Source organism: Neofelis nebulosa, chromosome 10 (genome assembly GCF_028018385.1).
Source record: "Neofelis nebulosa isolate mNeoNeb1 chromosome 10, mNeoNeb1.pri, whole genome shotgun sequence".
NCBI lineage: Eukaryota > Metazoa > Chordata > Mammalia > Carnivora > Felidae > Neofelis > Neofelis nebulosa.
The window spans coordinates 71888780-71903461 of record NC_080791.1 but is presented as its reverse complement, the minus strand read 5'-3'; the positions used below and the strand labels follow the sequence as shown (position 1 = coordinate 71903461).

The 14682-nt window shown below is 46.3% G+C and overlaps 1 long non-coding RNA gene across 1 annotated transcript; it reads left to right on the top strand.

Annotated features, from left to right (window-relative positions):
* The first annotated feature begins 1968 nt into the window (after positions 1-1968).
* LOC131487535 (uncharacterized) lies at positions 1969-14361 on the top strand. Its single transcript, XR_009249808.1, has 2 exons — positions 1969-2150; positions 13142-14361. It is a non-coding gene; the product is annotated as an uncharacterized LOC131487535 (long non-coding RNA).
* Positions 14362-14682: the final 321 nt, after the last annotated feature.

Below are 14682 nucleotides of genomic sequence, written 5' to 3'. Positions count from 1 at the left end.
AACCGAATGTTAGCAATATGTCCTGGCTCTTGCCTCCAGCTTGGAGACCTGGTTTACATACTTTCCCTGTGCAATTCTAGGTGTCCTATTCCTGATCAGTGCCTCCGGGTGGGAGTCAGACCCGGCAGAAAATCTTTTGGGGGTGCTGTTTCTCTTTTTCTCGTAGCTTATCTTTGGGGCAATGCAAAAAGGGGGCAGGAATAAGGCGCACGTGGGATTTCATGAAGTGGGGCTTGGCAGCCCAAGGCTTAAGGAGTTTAGGCATTTACTTCCCAAAGTGCATGTGAGACCTCACATTTGCTCTGGACAGCCTAGTACCTTTCAATCACATACGGTATTCTCTTTGAGAGGAGCACCCTTAAATAAAATCTTTTCCATCTTCTTCCATTTCTCTAAACCTTTTGGCGCCCGTTGGACATTGGCATCTCACCGAACTACCCCTCCCCTGCTTGAGGTAGGACCGTGCAGGCTCATCAGAGCCTGTAGGAGCCACAGCTTCAACCCTTTCAGCATCCTTCTGTAGACGCGATTCAGATCACGGAGGACAGGGAAATAAGAGAGGGCTCAGCATTCGACCACGTGTGCTGAGTTCTGTCTGTGTGCCACGCTGGGAGAGGAGCCCCCGAGGACAGAAAGCTGGGCGATGCAGGGCCGTGTGATGAATATACAGAGCAGCCCCACCGCCGATCTGTTCCCTTTATTAAGAACAGTGAGTGATCTAATACCTTTCATTCGGCTGTGGAAGTGCTTAACGCTGACACTTTGTAAACACACTAACATGGGCTGAAATGAGAGAAGTGAAGGATTATTTCTAGTTTCGCAAGAGACTGTCTTTGGCATTGTGGATTTATTGATAAAGGCACTGCCGTAATATTCTGTCTTCTGGATTCCATTTAAATCGTCTTTCTCTGGCCCACAATTATTTGCTTGGATGGAGTGTTGGTCAGGATTCTTTTAGTTGCAAGGGACGGAAACCCGGCCCCCACCAGCTTGAGCAGAAAAAAACCAAAAAACAAAAAACAAAAAACATTTCAGTGGGGACTTCCACGACATCGCCAGTGTTTTTCTGACTTCTCCCTGCCATGCCCGCCCTCCCTCTTGAAATGGCTCAACTTCTCTGTGAGTTGATCCTTGTCTTTCCTCCCACAACTGGGTTTCCTCCTTGTAGCCAGGGATGATGGCAGAGTCCTGGCTGATGTGGCTGCAGACAGTTCCAGGCTTATGGCACCTCCACTTAATGCCAGAAATCAAGAGAAATCACTCTCCTGAGTTTAGATACAACATCCCGGGAAAAGTTCCTAAATTGCCTTGCTTGAGATGGGCACTTACCTTTCAAATGGGTGGCTTACAACTCCAGATGCACATTTGTCTGGGATGCTTTTCAAAGTGTCAGCCCTACGCCCAGAGATTCTGATTCATTTGGTCTGGTGGGACCTGGATGCCAGTATTTTTAACAGTTTTCTGCAGATGACAATAGCCAAGCCTGACTACTGCTTGAGACTCCTTCATTTATTCTTCAAAAGTCAATCTGGAGTGCCCGCTCTGTGCCACGCAGTATATTACATGCTGATAGAGACGCGAACCAGCAGATAAAATCGTTCTCGTGAAGCTCACACTCCATGGAGGAAGGCAGGCAATAAAACCATTAATAAATGAATAAATAAATAGTGCTAATAAATAAATAAGCACTATCCAGAGAACAAAAACAAGACCAGAGTATGGGTAATGAGAAGAAGCAAGCCATTAGCATCTCGGGAGGAAGAACATTTGAGGCAGAGGGGACAGCTAATGCAAAGGCTAAGAGGCAGGAACAGATTGACCTATTCCAGAAAGAGAAAGAAGGCCAATGTGGCTGAGATTTGGTGAATGAAGAAGAGAGCAACATGGAGGAGGTCAGAGAGACAGGCAGCAGGGAGCCGTCATGGAACTTTGCTGTCAAATGTTCTACCACTTGTCATGGAGCTTTGTAAACAAGGCCATGGAATATGGATTTTATTGTATAAGCAATAGGATGTCAACAGACATGGAGGAATGATGGGCTCTGATTTACATTTTCAAGTGCTAACTCTGGCTGCTGGTTGGAGAAAGAACTAGATGGGGCAAAGAGTAGGAATGGAAAGACCAAGTAGGAGACAAAAGCAATTGTCCAGGTGACCAGTGATGTTGGCTTGGTCTAAGTTGGTTTTGGGGAGAGGTAAATGGATGTAAGCTGAGTTTTGGAGCTTGACAGGACACCACACAGTAGCCCTTTAATTGTTCCTTCCACATCCTCAGTGTCCAGCGTGGGGAGTGGGGGTAACATACTCCAGCCAATAGGTGCTCAAGAAATATTTGTTGAATTGCCAGAGTCCAGAGGCATGAAGATGTAGGAGAAGGGTTGGAAATAAAACTGAACTTACAGAGCCACAGAACAAACCTCTCTAATGAAGCCCAGGGTTGGGCACAGTGCTTCACACATGAAGAAGGAGAGCAGACGGAGACTCCAAACGTTACCAGAGGACAGACAATTTAGTGACTCTGAAACCTGTGCAAGACACAAAAATCCACATCAGAGACATGCAAAGCGGGCATTCTGCTCCCGGGCAAGAGGCTTGATATGGGAAGACACTGCACCACTATCATGGTAAAGAGGAGTTGAGCCTATACTGGTCCCTGTCTAGCTAGCACAGCACCAAAAGAATCAAATATTCACTGGTGACATTAAGTAGGGATATATAGCCTGGGACCCAGCAATCCTAGCCTCGATGTGTTTTGCAGAGAAATGCTTACATAGGTCCACAGTGACCCAAGCAAGGATGTCTGTCATGACATTGTGTGGAGTGGGTAATGGCGGGCTAGGAGTCACTCATGGAAGAGTGGATGAGTAAACCAAGGCCAACGCAAACTATGAACCGGCATGCAGTCATTAGCAGCCTCAAACTCAGTGCGTCCAGAATGACGCGGGAGACCTTAAAAATGTGGTGTCCATGGGGCGCTTGGGTGGCTCAGTTGGTTTACCTCCTGACTCTTGATTTCAGCTTAGATCATTATCTCATGGTCAGATGTGGAGCCTGCTTGAGAGTCTCTCTCTCTACCTGTCTGCCCCTCCCCCACTTGTGCACACACACTCCTGTGCTCTCTCTCTGTCTCTCTCTAAAAATAAATTGTGTTCAGTGACAAATGGAAGAACAATACCACACACAGAACATAGAACAATACCATATATGCCAATTAAAAACATGTACATAGGGACGCCTGGGTGGCTCAGTTGGTTGAACTTCTGACTTTTGATTTTGGTTCAGGTCGTGAGATCGAGTCCCATGATTAGCTCTAAGTTGAGCATGGATCCTACTTGGGATTCTCTCTCTCTCTCTCTCTCTCTCTCTCTCTCTCTCAAAAAACTACACTGATGGTATGTTTACAAGGAAACGTGTGTTTCAGGGCACGTATTAAATACATGTGCACATTAGAGTAGATGCTGACAAGGACAAGGAACGGGAGTAAGACTGGGGATTGTGGAAGGCAGAATAATGCCCCCACCCCCAGAAATGCCCACAACTTAATCCCCAGAACTGTGGATCTGTTTTATTATGTGACAAGGGGGAATTAAGGTTGCAGATGGAATTCACATTGCTAATCAGCATGTAGGGAGATTAGCCTAGATTATCCAGGTGAGCCCAGTGTAACCTCCAGGGTCCCTAAGAGTGGAAGAGGGAGGCAGGAATGTGGGTCGGAGAGAGATGTGACTATTTATGAGTGATGACAGCACAAGTAAGGATTAGGCCCAAAGTTACCAGCGTTGAAGATGGAGAGAGGGGACCAAGAGCTGATGGAGGTGGAAGGCCTCTAGAAGCTAGAAAAGGGGAGGAAACAGATTCTCTTCTAGAGAGTTCCAGAAGGGAAGGCACCCTGTCAACACCTTCATCTTATCCGGGGAGATCCAAGTCAGACTTGTAGTGTGCAGAACTATAAAACAGTATATGTGTGTTGCTTTAAGCCTGATTGTAGCAATTTGTTATGGCAGCCTTAGGAAATGAACCCAAGGGTAAAGGGGCTTGCATGGGCTTGTGATGATACGCAACATGCATTGAACTGTGGAGTCTGAAAAAGTCTGCCCTCCTCGTCCAAGGTCTAAGACACCGCTGTTAAAATTGAAGGGAAAGAAGAATAAAAGAAATCCCTTCAATACATAACACCAGATGGGACGGGAACAGCAGATCTGGGAATGAGCTCTCATCATGTCCCAAAGACTGAACTAGAACTTCATAGGCCTGAACCCATGTTTGATTCCTGGAGGGTACCTGCTAGAGGTACTGGGAATGGCCAATCAGGCTCACTGGTCTGTTACTAGCCCATGAAGCCTGTCTGTCCCTCCTTCTCCAGGGAACATCATTGCCCACCTCTTGAAACCTTCCCAATCTCTTCTCTTCCACCCCCAGCCCCCACCCTGCAGCACCTGTCTCCGGGACCACAGTCAGCCTCAAGGACAGTGTCTAGGGCACAGCAAATCCTGTGCATGGGGAGCTGATCTTGTTGACGCTTAGGGAATGTCCCGACTACCCCGTTGCCCACACCATCCCAGAGCTTTTGCATCAGCGGGACCATTCATAAAAGAGCCCTGGGACTTCCATGAGCTATTTATTCTCAACAACTCAGAGCAACCCTTGGGGACCCAGTGTGATGTTTGCGCGTCTAATTTCCGTGAGCTATTGATAAGAGCCCACTCCAACCAGCTAGTTGTCAGCCTTGACTCCAAGGGCCTGGAAAATGTACTATTTGCAATTACTTGAAAAGAAACTAATTAGCTTTAAGGAGGAAACCATAGGTAGAAATGACTGAAATCAGCTGTTCAACTGTGCTTGGCAAAAAATTAAAAGGAGTAGGCGAGCATACCTCGCATTGGTCTCACTTGAACGAAGAGTGGGAAGAAGGGCTAGCCTTGCAGAGGGGGTTTTCTGCGGCATTTTCTCTGCGAGGAGAGGCCTCTGAGCAGAAACAGTGTCAGCGAAGCTTTTGGGTGGCTGAGAGGTTACGAAGTGACCTTGAAAGCTACATGCGGACTTTGTTCAGTGGCAGTGATGAAAGGTATTTCAGAGAGTGATGATAAACTCGGGACTTTAGAAATGTGTACTGATGTTCATGGAAGTGTTAGATTTCTGCATTCAGTATGTAAGTTTTGTGTTCTCCTTCAGAAGTGGTCATCCTGAGTCATTTCTCAAAACAGATTTAAAAACACTACATTACACTTTCTCAGAGCCTAGCACTCTGCCTGGAATACAGCAGGTAGTGATGAAAAGGGGAACAGCACCCTGGCGTGGCCTCGAGGCCACCTTGAATGCGAGAGGAGCAGGTGTCCTCGCGGGGGAGTGTTGCAACAATCCAGAGGAGGAACAAGAGGCAATGGCAGCATCGGAAGTAAAGATGCTTCCAGATGCGAACCAGAGCAGTGACCTGTATTCTCACCGTTTACAGTCACAAGAGAACTGTGCATTTTCCTCCGTTGAGTGCTTGCCATGTCCTATGATTTACATGTGTCAACAATTGTTATTTTCAGTTTATTCTTTAAAAAAAATTTTTTTTTTATTATTTACTTTTGAGAGAGAGATACAGGTAGAGCACAAGTGGGGAAGGGGCAGAGAGAGAAACACACAGAATCTGAAGCAGGCTCCAAGCTCTGAGCTGTCAGCACAGAACCCGACGCGGAGGGTTAACTCACAAACCACGAGATCATGACCTGAGCCGAAGTTAGACGCTTAACCGACTGAGCCACCCAGGCGCCCCTATTTCCAGTTTATTCTTGAGGAAACAGAAACAGTGACCGTTTCTGAGCTCAGAAGAAGACTCTGGGGAAGGGATATGGGGGATACGTAACTCATTCGGGAGCTGATTCCAGGAAGTAACCGGCAAAGATGTGAAACATAAAATAGCGAAGGGAAGGAAGACAACAACATTTAAGTTCTAACTGATTTATGATGGTGGACAGCCGGAGTTCAGCCCTGAGGGGGAACTCTGGAAAACGGAGCAGAACATTTTCAGAGTGATTATTCCAGTCAAGAAGGCCAGGATGCTGGGGCATTTATCCACAGCCTCCTTATCTGTCATTGGTTGATGCTGCTTTGGGGACATCAACTCTACTGTTCCCGCTTGTCCAGTGCTCGAGGCTGGTCCTGCTCCACAGGTGCTCGCTGTCACAGAACCTCAGCACTGGAGGCGAGAACCAAGGGAGGGGGGCAGGGCACAGCAGTGCCCCATGCCCAGTCTGCCTGGAAATCCCACCTTGTGCTTGTTGTCTGGAAATAATTATAAGCATTCCCCCTTTTACTCTTAAAGGTGTCCTGCTCTGGAGGATTTATATGGCCAGTCTTGTAAGGAAAGGAACAGCTGCAAAGCCGAGAGCCTATGCTTTCTGCCTCTGTCTAGTCCTCTATAAGTGCAGTGAGGCTTTTCTCATCAGGCTAGGAGATGCAGATACATCGCTCCTCACCAGAACCTTCTCCGGGGAGGTCCTGGGCCACTGCACCAGCATGGCGGATGGAGATTAGTAACGCCCAGGCTCCTGTTTCTGGTCCTTAACATACCGAATCAGAATCTCTGGGGCTTGGGGCTGAGGATCAGCATTTTTAACACCTTCTCTGGCTAATCCACACAACAAAGTTTCAAAACTGAAGGCCCAGCAAAAGGAGACAATGAGTGTTAACGTTTTCTGAGAAGCAGCAAAGTGGGGTAGTTAATAGCTGGGCCTCTGCCCTGGCCTGAGTCAAATCCCAGCTCTGTCACTCAGTGATTTCCAGCACATTACCGAACTTCTGTGTTCCTCACTGGGGGAAAAAAAAATGGGGATAATAATAGCATCTACTTTATCAGGGCTGTTATGAGGATTAAACAAGTTAATCCATATAAAGCCCTTAGAACAGTGCTGGGCACGTAGCAAACACTCGAAATGCTAGTTAGTGTTATTACTGACTTTTAGCATTATGCCAGGGATCTTACCTAGGCTGTGATATTAATCCTTAGAACAACCACACAAGGAAGGTATTATTGAGGATTTGGGGCAAATAACTTATCAGGCTCAGAGGTTAAACAACAAACAACAGAGTGTGTGTACGGGGGTGGGGGGGGGAGGAGGGGGGTGGCTGGAATTCTATCCCATATCTGTTACATCTGCCTCCCTGTCCTTGTCAGGCCCATTCCCCGCCTCCACGGTGGCATCCTGGTTTTCACCTGGCCCTTGGGCCCACCAGAGACTTCTGGGAATGGAGAGGAGGGAAGCCAGCACATCAGTACCACTTACCTGCAGCATCCCGTCTGCCTTGGCCGGCTGGGCTGGAGCTGCTCTCTGGGATCTGGTTAGCAGCTAATGATCAGTGGGCTCTAGCTATAATGATCGGATTAGCTGCGCTTTAATCACTGTCTATTGTTTCAGCAGGGAGAGAATTTCACAGCTCATTGACTGCTCTGACTCCTAATCTACACGGAGGAAACAATGTTGCAGCTCATCAAATGCAATCAGCTGCTAATTGAAAGGAAATGGAATTTTACAATTACAGGCCACCTTGCAGTGCTCAGGATTTCTAAGCACTTCTCCCCACCCTCCTTTGCCAGCTCAGCACTGGCAGGAGCACTTGACAACCTGCTAGAGACTTCCCTGAGAGCTGCATTTAGGCCCTGGACCATTTCTCCCTAGCCCCAGAGCAGCAGAAAAGGGAAGCAGCGTCCTCGCCAATTCCTAGGCTGTCCTTCAAGGCTCAGTGCAAAGGAAAAAGGCCTGGGCTGGGTGTCCGCAGAACTGAGTCCGCGTCCTAGCTCACCTTCCCCCTACACCTCGTGACTGTGTGACCTTGGACGTGTCCTCATTTCTCTCTGAGCCCCACTTTCTTCCTTTCCAAAATCAGGATTTGAGGATCTCCAAGGTTCTCATCAGTTCTGATGATTGTTTGCCCCATTCTTGTTATTATCCCCGTCCAGTGGTGAACATCTAAATCGACGCCCTCTTTCTTGCCCAGATATCTGCTTTTCCAAATGCTTCCGGGGGGACTGTCTTAGGTCTCCCAAAGGGTTTGTCCTGATGAGATTTTAATGGGACAGAAAGCAAAGTTGGGAAATATCCTACGCAGGCTTGTGGTCAGACATCTCTCTCCCTGTCCTGGATCCAGTCACTAGCTTGGATGAGCATCAATCACGATTAATTCTAAAGATAGTCACATAGATTTTTCTGGGGTCTGTCTTTTTCCCAGTGAAATTCTGTGGAGACAAGGCTTGGATGAGAGGGCTACCAGCCAGAAAGAGCATTGCTGCTTTTGACCCTGTCTCAAAGATCGATTTCCAGCAGGCATTTTCTCTGAGAACAGGACAAACCAGCATCTGCTTTGAGCTCTGGTCTGTGTCATCCCACAGTAACACTTGCTGTGTCTGGGAATGCATCCGAGGCTCACGTAACCCCGCAGTGCCATTTTCTCTTGGTTCCCATGATCCGTGGGCTTGTCTGATGTGCTTATCAAACAGATGCTGGAATATCACCCCTTTCCTTCAGGCAAACGAGTTATGGTGTGCCTCAAAAAAAAAAAAAAGGCACAATCAAAAATAGTTTTTGTTTGGCCTGAGTTCATTCTCAGTCCCATCTCCTTCTCCGTGTCGGAGCGATGCTGTAGCAGGGTCTTAGGGTCTTAGGCTGACCTGTTGCCTAAGGATGTGGGCTGCAAACGAAGAGAAGGAAGGCAGAACAGGGCCGGCTGCACCTTCCTTCTAGCAACACCGCAGTGGGCTGGGAAGGGCCTGCTGCAGGTACCGCCTGATGTCCTTCCAGAACTCTGGCTCTGGGGAAGGCTGAGGAGAAAGAGAACAAAGGCTGGGGGAGCCGATTTAGGATTTGGGGGAGGGCGTGTGAAGGAAACTCCAGAGCTCCCGGGTCTGCTCTGCAATATGAATAGGAAAGAAGCAGGAAGCCAGTTTAAGTTGGGGACAGAAACAAGATCACTCAGAAAGATTCCAGCTATGGGTCTACTGGCCAAAGGGGTCGGAGTTCAGAAAACCAATGTGGAGAGGAGAGAGAATGTCCAAGACGAGAGTAAAATGGCCTAAAAGGGAGATGAAGAACATAAGAGATGCCAGAGGGTTGAGCAATACGGCCATGTTGACACTGGCCAGCCCTCAGATGCCTGTCCCTGCTGACAGAAAGGCGCTGGCTGGTAGGAGGCCTGGCCCTGGCTACCCGCGGGCAGTCATGTGGGCACTAGGAAAAATTTCACGTGGTGGGCAGCACGTGGCATCCAAAGACTATGAAAATAGGCACCCTACGGTATTTTAGAGATGTCATCGGCATTGGAGTCCTAACCTAGATCTCCATGATGTTTTGACCTGTAGATGGGACAAAACGATGGAGGTTCAGAAGGAAAACTTGACCGGAAAGGCAACTCTGGGACGTCTAAAGACGCCTTCGTAAAATCTTTTAGTTTTTCCAGAGTAACCAAAGCATCCTTTTATAGGGCTTTTAATCTTTTCATGTCTTGATCAAAATTCTGTTAAAAGTAAAACTTAGCATTAATGCTGATGAAGTTTTGGGGTGGTAGAGGGTTCAGGGGGTTCGGAGCCAACAGCCAAGAAAGAATTCTTGAAGATGTCTTTGGTGCAAAATTGTGTTTTTATTAAAGCACAGGGGACAGGACCCACGGGGGGGGGGGGCAGGAAGAGCTGTCCTGGAGTTGTGTAGAATGGCTGGTTATATACCTTGGACTTGGGGGAGGTAAAGTCAATAGGGTATTATTTCCAAAGAGACTTTCACATGCTAAAAACTTACTGGAGGCTTAGCCATTGTAAAGCTAAGGTTGTTTTTCCCTTTAGCAAGGCATTAACATTAACAAGGTAGGGAGTTCCTGGACTTTAAGCTATTGATGGGATTGCCTTTTTCTGGTAAACTGGTGGAGACTCTTATCAGTTTAACCATTTGGGTTTTTTTTTTGTCCTTTCCTGTTTTGGGGTAGCCAGGAGTGTCCAAGGAGTATCACACACGTCCTGCCAGGGCTGGGGGATGGGGGGCGGTGGTGCTAGTTTGTGCTTTGTCCCTCAGCCTGCCTCACGCTTCCTCATCCAAAATCTTGGTATGTCAAGTGATTTGGAGATGCATTGAATTTTGAAGAATTTTTGTTTCATCATTTTTTAAAAATATAACTGGAATACTTTGCAGGGCTACCACATTTTTTGAGATGTACTAGACAAGGCCCATGGATAAAGTTTCATGTCTGCCTTCAGATTTATGCGCCTTCATTCATTCGACAAACGTCAAATACCTACCATGTATTGGATGCACATCAGTGAAAAAAAAAACAAAACACAACAGGCAAAATATGTCCCCGCCCTCTGGAACTTGTATGCTAGATCTAATAAAAGTATTTATTTAAATTAGTTAATCATTTTATTTAGTAAGCTGTTTACTATTTTAAATCCCCTATTAAGAAATAAATGAATTAAATAGGTGATGTATAAAAAAGAATAAATACATGATGTAAAATTTTAGATGTCTAAAAACAGTCAACTAGGTACATAGTTATCAAAATCAACAAACGACTTTGCAGTTGACTGTGGTGGTCCACTGTCTGTCATGCGTGTCTCCCATATTGTTGCCTAACTTCTACTGTCTTTCGACACCGAAGCACCACATTCCATTCCACAGGGCTCTGAGCAGGTAGAGGATTCCTTAGCTAGAACTTTTATCTTTTAACTTCCTCCACTGGGTTCTGGCTCTTCCCTCTGGGATCACTTAGAGCCTTGCTACTCAAAATGTGGTCCTCAGACCAGCAGCAGCTGGGTCCCCTGGAGGCTTGTTAGAAGGGAGGAATCTTAGGCCCCACCCCATTCCAGCAGAATTAGAATCTGAATTTCAACAGGTTTTCCAGGTGATTTGAATGTCCATTAAAGCTTGGGAAGTACTCATATAATGATTGTCTGCTCTTTACCTGATAAAGAGTAGCTTTTCATCTATTCAAATAGTTCCACAGCTCTTTGAAGTCAATCTTTTTTCCTCCAGGCATGTGATGATGAGGTGAACCTCCAGGTAGAAATCAATGTCTACACATCTAAGTAGTTCTGCATGAGGGAGGCTCAAACCAGGACTGGGCACCAGGTTTCCCTACACACCATGAGTTTCATCCCTGACCATCTCTGTTTAGCTCTGAGGTCAACTATTGACCATACAGGGCTCTGGTCTTTGAATTCCACCTGCACTGTTTATGAAACCATGTACTTTGCATTTTAAATTAGACCCTCCCGAATAGACCCTCTCAATTTAGCAGAAACACATTCAGGATTTGTTTTGCTTTTGGTTTTTGTTTTCTTGTTTTGTGTGTGCGTGTGTGTGTGTGTGTGTGTGTGTGTGTGTTGGTATGATTAACAATGTAGCTAGAATATAATGTGGATACCAAAACATTGTTCAGGATCCAAGATAGTTCTAGAGCTAATCTCTCAGAGACCAGAGTTGATTGCTTCTCCCTACTTCCTTATCAACCAATTACCCTATTCTCTACTCCATGTAAATGTCATCCTTGTCTTGCTTATAATTCCTGTTTACTCGTAGCTTCTAATATCTCGTGGTAACCAAGTTGACATTCTCCTTGTATTTTCTACCTTCTGCTTCTGCTAATTGACTATCTGTATCTCAAGTTCAGATAGTTGAGAGACAAGACATGGTTGATTGGTTTGTGACCATTTCCCCTGCTTATCAGAGTTCTCCTGATAGGGCAGTTCATAAGGTACTACCCAGCTTACAGGATGGATACCTTAGGTCTCTACACTGCCTAGATCCAGTTGGATCCTAGGATGATGACTTATGAAAAAGGGGCCCCATAGAAAGGGCTGTATATAAATCTGGCCAATTTAGTACATTCTCCATCTCATTTATTTGTTCTTCAAATATTTACCGAGCACGTATCTTATCCCAAACACGGTGCAGGATAAATACAAAGGTATATATGTGAAACATGGTCTCCAGTTTTACAAAGTTCATGGTCTAGTGATGGAGATAAATAAGCAAGATAATATAGCATTTTTACACAGGAAAAATGCTATAATAGATATCTATATAGGGTGACGTGGAGATAAAAAAAGATGGGATCAATTCTACTTGAAGAAGGTGAGGGAAGACTTCACAGAGGTGGCAGTAAGTGCATTGGGTACTAAAGATGAATATATTTTAAGGCAGGATGTGTTTGGGGAGGAAGCTGGCTGTGTTCTCTTGGTATGTCTTCGCAAGTTTGAGGGTATTGACCCAGAGCGACTTAACCAGGTGAGAACCAAGTTACTGAGGGCTTTGTAGGCCTTGCTGAGGAGTTTGGTTACATTCCATGGAACAAGAAGAAAATTCTCAAATGACTTTCATGGGGGAATGTCACAGTTCAATGTATGTGTTGGGAAGAGACTACTTTGGTGGCAGAGGGAAAGATGGACTGGGGTTGAATGACAACACAAGATGAAGACCAATTAGGAAGCTATTGCACTGAATGAGGAAATAAGGGTCTGGGCGAAAGTGGCCAAATATATGCCATGCATGCTGTTATTCTCCAACCCAGGTCTGTGGCCCACATTACTAAGTGATCAGGGCATTCCTCCGCTGAGTCCCAGGGAAATTTCATGGTCTTACTCAACTGAGTATACAGGGCAGACATTACCAAGGGACCAGCAGTTGAAAGTCTTTGCAAATCGGGCTTAACCCACATCACTGATAGTGGGGGAGGAGGCAAAAGAGGCTGTAAGGGTTGATGAACCTCCCAAACCCTCAAGAGTCTTTTCTTTGAGTCGTCCCCCTTACTGCTGGCTAGATGTGTGATCATCAGGTTCATTGCAATCACTGACAACTGGGTAGTGCTTTACAGCTTATAATGTAATTTTCAATTTTTAATTTCTCACTCTAAACATGCAAGGAAGACAGGGAAAGGAAGTCCCACTTTCCTTTCTTTATAGCCCAGAAACCTGAGGCTCGGAGAACCTAGACTCCTTTGGCTCTCTGAGCTCTAAGGGCACTTTATCCCTTCGACGGTCAGCGACCGAGTAACTATTATCCCCAATTTTTTGCCACACACTGAGCATACAGTTAAGCATGATTTGGTCCTTGTATTTCTTTTTATTGCCCCATATCGGATTTATCTGAGCGTATTTCTTTTATACCTTCTTCCAGATTATCAGTTCCCTGAGGGCAAAGCCTCTGGAAAATATTACTGTTCCTCATCACAGCCTGGATGCCGCACACGAGAACACCCCAAAGAGACCGGCGTGTGGCCTGGATTTGCCTAACCTTGGCTGCGACATCAGAGCTCAGGGATCCAGTTACAGATCAGCCCAGAGGTCTGTTTCTGATCAGCTCGGCAGCCATCTGTAATGCCTGCTAGTCATTTAACCTGGCAGAGAGTAAGGGCCTCTCCCCCAAATAGAGTGTAAAACCACAACCACAGCCCGCAAGACCTTGAGACGTGCAAATCCAGCGATTACCCAATGGCAAGTATGGGTGTGCTGGAAGGCAGACTTTTCCAAGTCTTCTAAGTCCAGAATCACTTGGATCACATCACACTTGCCCAAGATGGACACAACGGAGTGCGTGACCTTCCGACTTCAACAACCCCCACCATTTCAGAGTCCAGAGGATGACTTTGAATCTGGATGCTTCTGAGGCCTCAAATGCTCACATCACCTGGAGACTCTGCAAGACCAAGAAGCTGTGGGACTGGCTGGCAGTGATGTCACAACCACGCCAGCACTGCCTTCTGAGTGGCTGTCTGCCCCCTTGACTATCTCATACCCCATCTTGATTTATACGTGATATCTTATAATATCCAAAGCAGCGCTCAAGGAATCTTCCTTAGCCTCAGCCTCCTACTGCCACCCCAGGCATGTAATAATGTCCCAGAAATACACAGGCTGCCATATCTTATTACATAAATATAGGCCTGAGAAGCTTCTCCATCTGACAGTAAGAAGCAAGTGCCACCCAGGAATGGCCCCGGGGAAGAGGGAGACAGAGCACTATCATCTCAGAGTTCTTAAGTGGAAATATTATCTCCCAGCATCGTTCCAATTAAAATTGGAAAATATGGAGCCCCACCTCCCCTTTCCTATATGTTGGGGCAGGAACACAGGGAAGGATATGCACCCAGAAGTCCTGCTTTGTTCCCTGGCTCTGCTGGGCATTTCAGTGTGTTGAGAAGGTCACTGTCTTCTGAGTTGTGGTTTCCTCCTCTCTAGAATGAGGGGAAACGGTACAACCTGCCAGGTGAATTTTTGACAGAATGAAAGGACACCACAGGTGTGAAAATGTGAAAATACAAACTACAGCTGCACAAATTTTATACCATAATCATCATAACAACAGTGATAATAATGATAAATTTCCATGCCTCTTGACCTCAGTGAAACATCTACTTTGTATGGGATGGTAATATCAACAGGAAGTACATAATATTTGACAGTTTTACAGAGGATGTTGATCCCCACTCTCCCATGTTTTATTACTTACTCCCCATTCATGGAAGAGACAAGTGTCCCTCACACAGTTGTATGAGCTGCCCAAGTCACACAGGCAGCTTAGGGTACGTCCCTGAGGACCCCAGCTCATCTCTGGTTCCCCCAGCCCAAACCCCATGCTCTCCCTCATATGTTCTCCACAGGTAAGAGTGGGAGCAGCAGGGTGGGGGGGGTCATGTGTATGTGTGTTTGTGTGTGTGT